The sequence below is a fragment of the Lepidochelys kempii genome, unplaced genomic scaffold (genome assembly GCF_965140265.1).
Source record: "Lepidochelys kempii isolate rLepKem1 unplaced genomic scaffold, rLepKem1.hap2 scaffold_59, whole genome shotgun sequence".
Classification (NCBI taxonomy): domain Eukaryota; kingdom Metazoa; phylum Chordata; order Testudines; family Cheloniidae; genus Lepidochelys; species Lepidochelys kempii.
The window spans coordinates 609,587-621,201 of NW_027333640.1; positions in this window are offsets into that span (position 1 = coordinate 609,587).

Here is an 11,615-nt window from a genome sequence, read left to right on the forward strand (position 1 = left end):
GAAGCAGGAGGGGGGTGCAGGCCTGAGACAGCTGGCCATGGGCCTGGTCGGTGCCAGGAGGGAGGGTGGGTCCAGCAGACAGGCCCAGCCCCTCTGCCCTGGCTCTGCCATGCTCTGCCCCAGGCCCTGGTGAGGGCAGCTGGAGAGGGCTGCACGCATCAGCCCATGCAGTGGGCCTGGGGGAGCTGATCACTGTGCTGGTCCCAGCCCTGGGGGCTGGTGGGAATGGGGTGCCAAGATGCCCCTGTCTCCCAGTGCCAGCTGTGCCAGGGCCCCCAAGACCTTTGGGCCTGGATTGGGGGGATCATGACTAGAGCGGAGCTGGGACCCAGGGACAGGTGAAGCTGCACCAGGCTTGCAGAAGAGCTCATCCTGCAGAGACCTGCATGCAGACCCTGCTGGAGGGAGATTGTTTGGGGCAGAGCGGGGTGACTTGGGGGGCTTACAGCAGGGCTGGGGGGAGGCAGTGGGGGTAGCAGGGAGGGGGAGAGGTTTACAGTAACTGCAAGCTGTATACAGTGCATGGGTGGAGGTGCCAGGGGGTGATTTGGGGTGGGGCAGTGGGAGGCAGGAGATGCGGGTGGGTGATACCCCCATGCAGCAGCAGTGCCCCCTGTAGGCAGTACGGGTGCATCCAATGGGCCCTAGGGGAAATATTGTCTAAAGATCAGAGTTCACCAAACCCAGGCTGAGCTAGCCCTGTCCCCAACCTGCCCATCCCTTGTGGGTATGGACTGCTGGGTCCCTGCCCTGGGCCAGGCCATGCTGGGGGCTGAGCAATCCCAGAATGATGCCCAGCGCAAACCCCTTCTCCCGGGCAGGGACCCAGCATCTCGTTCCCCAGCCCTCCCCAGAGTCGGCCCCCAACCTCCAGGGCTGGGCGGGGGTGGGGAAGGCGACCAGCCTGAGCCAAGTTCACAATTATGCAACCAACCAGCCCGTGTGATGCTGCTTATCATCTTACCTCACAGCCCAAAGCCGGCTCACCCGCCACTTTCGTGGCATTTTGTTGCCTGAAATTAAATCTCATTTCCTAATTACTGGGTGGGCTCCAGCTGCTGGGCTGGGCTGGGCTGGGCTTTAAGAAGGGGGCAGCGTAGTGTGATCAGCATCAGTCACAGAGACAGCTTGTTGCAGAGAACCCCCCAAAAGCCCAAGACCCCCTCACCACAGCCAGCCCCCCAGGCTGCATCTAACGAGGCCCACTCACCTCCCTCTGCCCTGCAGGAAACTCAGCCTGGCTGGTTCCTACAGGGCCCATCCAGCCCAGTATCCCCTCTCCCTGCTGTGAGCAAACATCAGGCCCTGCCCACTTGCACGTTCCCAGAATCTGGCCAGCCCAGCGCTGATCGTGCAGAAACGCGCAGTCCTGGACAGTGCTCGCCACAAAGGACTCACAGAAACACATTCCAGAAGCGTGGTACAAAAACCACGATATCAAGAATGGCACAAAAACATTCCCCAAGGATAACAGGAACACACTGAGCCCTCCTAAAAGATAAGGTCAAATAGCAACGTAATAAATACAAATGTTTTAATCAAACCAACATGTACAAAAAAAAATGGACAATAACTAGCCAGGTCAGAGGGCAGTATCTAAGTCAGAGGGGCAGCTTGTTTGTATCAGGGTATCTCTGAGAGAATGTGTTGGTCCAGCCAAGGGGGCAATGGAAAGTCCCGCCATTCACTGAGCTGTGTCCATTGTCACAGGCATACGTGTCTTAGTATCCTCGTAGAATCTGCCAGGTGCTATTAGCATGCCTTGTCAACAATAAACCTGGCCGGGTGCCTTCGTCCCTTAACGGATCTTGTGGTCATTGGGCGGTTCACTCAAGGTCTGCTGTGCTGGCTGTCTGCACAGAGCTGGGGCAGCACACAGGGAGAACACACACACATGCAGTGAAATATCTAACAACAGAGGCAATCAGTAAGATGTTTCGCAATGGCTCGTTTGGTTTCAATGGGCAGGCCCAGCACTTTACACTAATTCATGCTTCTCCCCTGTTGGGGGAGTTACACAGGCCACGGCTACACTACAAAATCAAATCGCCCTGCATGCAGCCGCCACAGTAGTTACAGCACTTGTGTGTGTGTACACCTGGCTCTTTGTGTCTGTGGTGTGTGGTATCGATTGTACTGTCAGTGTGGGGCATTGCGGGACAGTCGATGTAAGCAACGCAGTATGTACACTGACACTGCATTGACCTAACTACGCTGACTGGGGGAAGTGGCATGATTAAGTCGGCAAAGCAGGTGAGTTACATCAGCGGGAGCCAAATTTTAGTGTAGACGCAGTGTTAGGTGGACGTAAGCTGCCTTGCAAACTCAGTGGTGTAGAGCAGTTACAGAGGTTTATGATGCAAACATTCATTCTGACTTTATACCACGGGCTACAGAGGTTATGGGAGAGATCAATCCTGCAAGCAATTCCACAAGTTGAAACACTCCACACACGCTGATCAGCAGCTGTTTTAACACGGCTAACACACAGGCTGGGTCAAGCTCTGCATTTGTCAGTGTTCAGTGAGGCCTGGGCATGAGCTGGCACCTGGTCTGCTAGCGTCACAGGACCCATCTAGCCCAGTACCCTGCCCTCTCCCTGCTGCCTCCTTCCCCAAATCAGATCAATGGGGCCAGCCACCCCAGCACCAGCGACTTCAGAGGAAAGTGCAAGAACCCCCTCTAGTGGCTAATGATGACATAACCAGTCATAGAATCATAGAATCATAGAATATCAGGGTTGGAAGGGACCCCAGAAGGTCATCTAGTCCAACCCCCTGCTCAAAGCAGGACCAATTCCCAGTTAAATCATCCCAGCCAGGGCTTTGTCAAGCCTGACCTTAAAAACCTCTAAGGAAGGAGATTCTACCACCTCCCTAGGTAACGCATTCCACTGTTTCACCACCCTCTTAGTGAAAAAGTTTTTCCTAATATCCAATCTAAACCTCCCCCACTGCAACTTGAGACCATTACTCCTCGTTCTGTCATCTGCTACCATTGAGAACAGTCTAGAGCCATCCTCTTTGGAACCCCCTTTCAGGTAGTTGAAAGCAGCTATCAAATCCCCCCTCATTCTTCTCTTCTGCAGGCTAAACAATCCCAGCTCCCTCAGCCTCTCCTCATAACTCATGTGTTCCAGTCCCCTAATCATTTTTGTTGCCCTTCGCTGGACTCTCTCCAATTTATCCACATCCTTCTTGAAGTGTGGGGCCCAAAACTGGACACAGTACTCCAGATGAGGCCTCACCAATGTCGAATAGAGGGGAAGGATCACGTCCCTCGATCTGCTCGCTATGCCCCTACTTATACATCCCAAAATGCCATTGGCCTCCTTGGCAACAAGGGCACACTGCTGACTCATATCCAGCTTCTCGTCCACTGTCACCCCTAGGTCCTTTTCCGCAGAACTGCTGCCTAGCCATTCGGGGGACGGGGGCATATCTCCCTCATCCTGACAGTCAGCAGTGGCCTTGTGCCCTGTTTTCTAAATTCTGTCCTGACACCCTTGCTCCCACACCCCCACCATCCTTGTCTAAATCCTGCCAGGCTCGCAATGTCAGTGACATCTAGTGGCAGTGAGTTCCCCTGGCTAACTATGTAACTTCCCTTGACATTTGCTTTCACAGAGCGTCCCATTGTTCTTGTAACACTGGGGCAGGTGAAGGGGGGGCAAATAGGAGCACCCCCCTCCTTTCATTATATTCTGTACCTATTTCAGCCCTGCTTCTTTCGCTCCTTTTTTAACTAAAGCCTGAGCTTTTTTGTTGGTAAATTGGCCTTTTTCTTGACAGTGTTGAAGAAAAAATTTGCTTCTTTCTAAACATTTCAGGTTTTTGATGAGCAATTTAAAAAAAGCCTTTGAAAAATTACCCCTCCCTCCCCCATTTCTCTGCCCTTTGTCCTTTTCTCATTTGCCACTGGAAAGTGGATGGGAGGGGATGAAAAAAACCACACACACACACACATAGACATTTTTGGCTTTTGAAAATTTTTTGCAAGGGGTGAAAACATAAGGGTTCCACACACACCCCCAAATTTCCAAGGCAACTCAATTGTGGGGCTGCTGCTCTTCCTGCTGCCCTTCTAGTGCCAGGGTAGACCAACACCCTGTCACACTTTAACCCTTAAATGGCCAGCGTTGCCAACGCCCATCATTGCATGGTGAGCTCAGCAGTGGGTGAGTTGGAATGGGATCAGTAACGAAGAATCTTCGTTTTCGTTAGATAAAGTGCCCACCCTCGGCGTGGAGGAGAAGCCCCAGACCTCGCACCTCCCAAACACAGCCACGCCAGAATGCAAACAAATATTAAAATCTTGTGATTTTTTAAGCAAATCTCATGATTTTGAGGCCTGACTAGTGACTTCTGAATGTTGGGGCGCAAGAGGGGCACCAAAGCTGATGGGCCCACTCGGCCTTCGTGCCATCTGGACAGAGGCACCTGTGTGGGACCCGGGGTGGCTCGTGCCTCCTCACACTTGGGACAGACAATACTAAACATCTCATGGCTTCCCCTGGCAGTGCGTGGAGGGAAAGCCGCTCCCGAGCTATGGCCACAGAGTCTTCTTTTAGAAGATGACAGGACAAGGAGTAATGGTCTCAAGTTGCAGTGGGGGAGGTTTAGGTTGGATATTAGGAAAAACTTTTTCACTAGGAGGGTGGTGAAACACTGGAATGCGTTACCTAGGGAGGTGGTAGAATCTCCTTCCTTAGAAGTTTTTAAGGTCAGGCTTGACAAAGCCCTGGCTGGGATGATTTAATTGGGGATTGGTCCTGCTTTGAGCAGGGGGTTGGACTAAATGACCTCCTGAGGTCCCTTCCAACCCTGATATTCTATGATTCTATGATTCAAGGGAGGCAGTGTGGCCTAGTGGGTAAAGCACTGAACTGGGATGCAGCAGACTGGAGGTCTATGTCTGGCTCTGCCACTGGGTGACCTTGAGCAAATCCCTTCCCTACCCTCTGCCTCAGTTTCCCCATGTGTACAGTGGGGATGATGACACTGACCTCCTTTGGGAAGTGCTTTGCTGGACAGTGCTATGTAAGATGAATAATAATATTCTGGGCTGGCGGGGGTAGGGGGCGTCTCTCCTCTCTGGGGCACGGGTTCGAATCTGTCCCAGGGGAGCAGTGTCTGACAGTGGGTGGTGGCTGTGGAGAGGGGCTCAGTCCAGTTCCTGTTGGGACAGCACCCGCGTTGCCTGCCGGCTGTGGGACTGGCACGCTGGGGCTAGAGCCTGAGCTCCGCTCTGCCCCTAGATGGGTCCCTTCAGGGCAGGGCCGTTGGCGTGGGGGATGGGGGTGTGACGCAAGCCTTGGGCTCTGGGGCAGTCAAGCTGGCCCTTTCCCCAGTGCTGGAGTCCCTTCCACAAGGCCCAAAGCTCCCCAGGCCTGAATCCTGGCCCCACGGAGCCCAGCTCGGGGGGGCGGGGGGAGGGGGGCGGTTTCCTGCAGCTGCCCTGTCTCTCCGGTACAGCCAGTGGCCTTGGCACTCTGGGGCAAGGCAAGTCACTTTCCAGCCCCCACCCCTGGGGCCAGGGGGCACAGGCCAGCCCAGGGCTCTGAGGAAGATGGGGCGCGCCCTCCGCCCCTCTGGTTTAAACGTCGCTCTGTCCCATCCCCCCGCTCCACGGCCCCGGGCACAGCTCTCCTCTTTCTGCATCTTTCCCTCCTGCTCTTTAGGATCTGGCCCCCTGGGGTACCCAGGTGTCAAGGAAACCCGCTCCCGGCTGGGGAGCCATGGTTGGCCTTTGGGCCCCAGGCTTCTGCATGGCCCTGGCTAACGAGCCCCCTGGGAGGGCAGCGCTGCCCGACCTGGGCCCTGGGGCCTCGGCAGGAGCTGCCACAGAGCGCCAGCCGCAAAGCTGCCAGTGGAGGCTTCTCCAGAGCCCTGCAGAGTGGGGGAACGGGGCTGAACTGGGGCCAGCGTCAAGGCCATGGGAGGGACCAGCCAGGTAAGGGGCTGGGTTCCCCACTGTTGGGCCCTATGGGGGGGCTGGCTGAGGGTCCCTGTGCCCATGGCGGTAGAGGGATCGCAGGGACGAGGCCCTGGGGGCTGCTGGGAGTTTGGAGAGGGGTCCGTGTTCAGCTCCCATCTCCCCACACACGCTTCTGATCCAGAATGGCCTGGGTGCGAGACCTTCCCCTGGCTGGTGCCGAATGGCCAGTGTTTGCTGGGATGCTTTGGACCCGGCAGCTGCTCCCTGACCCTGGGGGAAGTTCATTGCTGGGGCAGTGCTGCCAGCCCCAGAGACTGAGGGCCTGGGCCCCACAGCAGATCACTCTGGACTCCACCCCTTGCCCTGCCCGAGAAGGCGGGGAAGGCACTCTTGGCCAGTCCTTGGCTGTCAGCTAATCCCCGTCAGAGCATGGACCCATCCCCCTAGGGACGGGGTTGAGACCCCCAAACTCATGTCACACATAGGCCTGCTGGGCGCTGGCAGTGGGGCAATCCCTTCCCTGCCAGGGACTGCAGGGGGAGGCTCTTGGGCCAGAGATGGGACCAGTGGGGCATCCCTGGCGCAGCGGGGGAGCAGGTCTGTAGTCCTGGCCTGGAGAATCCGTTATCCACCTCTCATTACCCGCTGCCCAGTTGAGACAGCGAAAAGAAACCGTGTGATTGTAGGTGACCTATCGAGAGGCACCTACTGCGCCTCAGAGCGACATGGCTGGCACGAAGGGCTCGGTGAATGGGGAGGGCTGGCTGGGAGCAGGGCACTGATTGAGTCACTGGGCTCCCACGGCCAGAAGAATCTCGGCCCCGGCTTTGCACCACCTCAGGGCCCCAATCTCTTGCCCACCTCCCTGGCAAGAGGCCCAGCAGCCCTGGTCACTCCCAGGACTAGAGTCACTTGTATTCCAGTCACTCAGTTCATCCCTGGGGTTGAGATGTAGCCACTTCTGGGGTGGGGCACAGGGGCTATTTATACAGGGATCCTTTGCCCAGCACTGAGATGCAGGCACCTCTGGGGTGGGACGGAGCAGCTGTTTAACAGCCACACAGCACAGTAGATTAGAACAAGTGAAGAATCCCACATCTAGTTGCACTGTGCTGCACAGAGCGTGGGGATCTCGGCCAGGGAGCCAGGGGGAAGGGATAGCTCAGTGGTTTGAGCATTGGCCTGCTAAACCCAGGGTTGTGAGTTCAGTCCTTGAGGGGGCCATTTAGGGATCTGGGGCAAAAATTGGGGATTGGCCCTGCTTTGAGCAGGGGGTTGGACTAGTTGACCTCCTGAGCTCCCTTCCAACCCTGATATTCTATGATTCTATGACCAGGCTGCACTGCACATGGGCTCCTTAGTGACAAGTGCTCAGGAGCTTAGATTTACAACCCCCAAAATAGCACAAATTGAGCACTATGCTGGGGCCGGCACAGACTAGAAGGGGAGAGTGCCCCCTACAGGGTCCTCCCACCCCACTAACTGCAGCCCCTAGCACCCCATAAGCTCCATCCATGCAGAGTAAGGGGACTGGCACATGGAATTGCAAGCCCAATAGCAAGGATTTCTGATGACTCTGTAAACTCGGGGCGGGGGAGTGGAGAATTGCTAATATAGTTCCTATTTTTAAGAAATGGAAAAAAACGTGGTTCAGGTATCTACAGGCCTTTTAATTTGACCTCAACTGTCTGCCAGGTCTTGGGACAAATTTTGAGAGAGAAAGTAATGAAGGACAAAGAGGTGAACGGTAACTGGGATAAAATATCACCTGGTTTTACAATCGGTGGGTCCTGCCAGGCCAACCTGATCTGTTTCTCTGCGAAGATAACTGAGGTTTTAGACAAAGGAAATGCAGTAGATCTAATCCAGTGGTTCTCAAACTTTTTGTGTTGGTGACCCCTTTCGAACACCAAGCCTCTGAGTGCGACCCCCCCCTTAAAAATTAAAAACGCATTTTTGATATTTAACACTATGTTAAATACTAAATTTAAACCCTATGGCTTAAAATGAATTTACCTTTACTCACTGCTTTTAAATTAAGACTAAAACACAGAGGGTGGCGGGGCTCGGGGCTGACAACCCTGTGTGTGCTCCCGGCTGATAACCCTCAGCATGGCCGGGCTCCGCCTGAAACCCCATTACAGGGATCGGGGCTCACAGCCTCCTGGATGCCCCAGCTCAGGGCTCATAGCCCCACTCCTGGTTGGGGTCAGGACTTGCAACCCCATGTGGCAGTTGGACTCAGGGATCACAGCCCTGCTCCTGGCCAGGGTTGGGGTCTGGGCTTGCAGCCCTGTATGGGGGTTGGAGTCGGTGCTCACAACCACGATTCCTTGTAGGGGTCGGGGCTCACAACCCGGCCCAGGGGTTGGGGTCAGGACTCACAGCTGCACACCAGGGTCGTGGCTCACAGCCCGGCGCAGGGGTCGGGGTCGGGACTCACAGCCGCACACCGGGGTCAGGGCTCACAGCCTAGCACAGGGGTCGGGACCCACAGCCGTGTGCCCGGGTTGGGGCTCGTAGCCCCGCAGCTCCACACAGGGGTCGGAGCTGACAGCCTGGCGCAGGGGTCGGGGCTCGCAACTTACAGCCGCGTGCTGGGGTCGGGGCTCGTGACCCTCCCACTTAACCGGGTTGTGACCCCCAGTTTGAGAACCAATGATCTAATCTACCTGGATGTCAGTGAGGCATTTGATACAATTGGGAAATTATTAGTTCAATTGGAGAAGATGGGGTCTACTATGAGAATTGAAAGGTGGATAAGGAACTGGTGAAAAGGACCTGCAGAAAAGGACCTGGGGTTACAGCAGATGAGAAGCTGGATATGAGTCAGCAGTGTGCCCGTGTTGCCAAGAAGGCTAACAGCATATTGGGCTGCATTAGTAGGAGCATTGCCCACAGATCGAGGGAAGTGATTATTCCCCTCTATTCAGCACTGGTGAGGGCCTCATCTGGAGTATTGCGTCCAGTTTTGGGCCCCCACTACAGAAAGGATGCGGACAAATTGGAGAGAGTCCAGTGGAGGGCAATGAAAATGAGAAGGGAGCTGGGGCATGTGACTTATGGGGAGAGGCTGAGGGAACTGTGGTTATTTTGTCTGCAGAAGAGAAGAGTGAGGGGGGATTTGATAGCTGTCATGGAGTCCCCGGACGATGCTCTGGAACTGCTTCCCATGAAGCCAGTCAGGACTCTGGGGAAGTCTCCTGTCTGTGAGCAGACTGTCTGCAGGACACACAGCTCACACAGCTTCCTGGGTCTGACCTCGGAGCATTCAGCATCCTCTGCCCCTCCGTGCGCTTCCCACAGTGAGTTCGCTCAGGCGGGGCTCCTGGGGAAGCCAGAGGGTCCTCCACCCCAACTTTGCAGTCAGATGTGACTCTCAGCCAGCCAGTAAAACAGAGGTTTATTAAACGACAGGAACATGGTCTAAAACAGAGCTTGTAGGTGCAGAGAACAGGACCCCTCAGCTGGGTCCATTTTGGGGGGCAGTGAGCCAGACAACCACGTCTGCCCTTCACTCCATGTCCCAGCCAGCCCCAAACTGAAACTCCCTCCAGCCCCTCCTCTTCTGGGCTTTGTTCCTTTCCCGGGCCAGGAGGTCACCTGATTCCCTTGTTCTCCAACCCTTTAGCTCTCACCCTGCAGGGGGGAAGGGCCCAGGCCATCAGTGGCCAGGAAACAGGGTGTCAGCCATTCTCTGTGTCCAGACTCCTGCACACACCTGCCCTCTAGGGCTCTGCAGTGATCATACACCCTTATCCCACCACCTAGATACTTAAGAACTGCATAGGGAAACTGAGGCACCCCCACACTATTCAGAGGAACCATTAAGAACAGTCCCACCTCATCACATCAGCACCCCCCCAACTTGTCTAGAGATTTTATCGGTGGTAGGCATCGGACACGGTGATGGCACTGAACTTCCCATATCCACACAGAACCGGATCGATCCGTCCTTCTTGGGGACCAGCACCATGGGAGAGGCCCAGGGGCTGGAGGACGGCTGGATCACCCCTAAAGCCAGCATGTCTCCAACCTCTCTCTCCAGGTCCTGGGCTGTTTTCCTAGTGACCCTGAATGGGGAACACCTGATGGGAAGATTGGCTCCTGTTTCCGCCCAGTGAACAGCCAGGTTAGTGAGCCCAGGCCGGCTGGAGAACAGCTGCCGGTGTGAAGGCAGCACGTCTCTGATCTCTGCCTGTGGGGCAGGGGTTAGCTGGTCTGAGAGGAGAATTGATTCCAGCGAGGGGTCAGCCCCCACCTCAGGGAGGAGTCCCACCAGGGGATCCTCTCCCTTCTCCTCCCACTGCCCACACCCAGCCAGCCCCAACTTCTCCCTGTCCCAGTATGGCTTCATCATGTTGACATGGTGCACCCGGTGGCGGTGTGCCCGGATGGACAGTTCCACTACATATTTCACTTCATTTACCTGTCTGATGACCTTGAAGGGGCCGTCCCAGGCAGCTTGCAGCTTGTGCTTCCTCATGGGGATGAGAAGTATCTCCTGGTCCCTGGTAGCCTAGAAGCAGGCACGTGCTGAGCGGTCGTACCAGACCTTCTGCTTCCTCTGTGCCCTGGCTAGGTTTCCCCTGGCCAAGCCCATGAGCTCCGCGAGCTTTTCCAGAAAGGTCAGTACATACTCCATCGGGGGAGGCCTTCCCCCCGCACTCGTCCCTCATCAAGTCGAAGGGTCTCCTCACCCTCCTCAACAACTTGAAAGGGGAAAACCCTGTGGATTCCTGGGGCACTTCCCTGTATGTGAGCAGCAGGTGGGTTAAATACTTCTCCCAGTCCTGTGGGTGCTGGTCCATAAAGGTTTTCAGCATCATCTTTAGGGTCCCGTTGAACCTCTCCCCCAGCCCGTTGGACTGAGGGTGACACGTCGAGGCCCAGGTGTGTCGGACCCCACACTTCTCCCACAAGCACTGGAGCAGGGTTGACTGACATGAAGTTGGACCTCTGGTCTGTAAGGACCTCCTGGGGGAACCCCACTCTGCTGAAAATGGTGAGCAGCGCATCTGCCACGGTGTCTGCCTCCATAGACGACATGGCCACTGCCTCGGGGTAGCGCATAGCGAAATCTACCACCACCAGAATGTATTTCTTCCCCGACCGGGTTGCCCTGCTGAGGGGCCCCACTATGTCCATGGCCACCCTCTGGAAAGGCTCCTCTATGATGGGCAGAGGTCTCAGAGCTGCTTTACACTTATCCTGGCCCTTCCCCACCCTCTGGCAGGAGTCCCAGGCCCTGCAATACTGTTGGACGGCGTCAAAGGCCCCGGGCCACTAAAAGTTCTGCAGCAGCCTCTGCCTGGTGCGTCAGATGCCCTGAAAGGGGAATGGTGTGGTGGTACCTCTGGGGGACCACCAATTGCCTCCTGGCTTTCCAAGGTTCAGTTGGCCCTGAACCAGCCCATTCCTGGTACAGGAATCCCTTCTCCCACAGGAATCTCTCCCGGCGGTCCTCCCCCTGGGATCCTGCACCATTGTGGCCAGCAAGGGCCCTCAGCTTCTCTAAGGAGGGATCCTCCTGCAGCTCCATCCAGTCTCCCTCCTGCCCCCTATCTGCTGTTCACAAACTCATCCACTAGTGCCCCTGCACTGCACAGATCTTTAGCCTTCCGGTCCACTAACCACATCTTCAGGTCTGGAGGGCAGATGTCATACAGCTGCCCCAA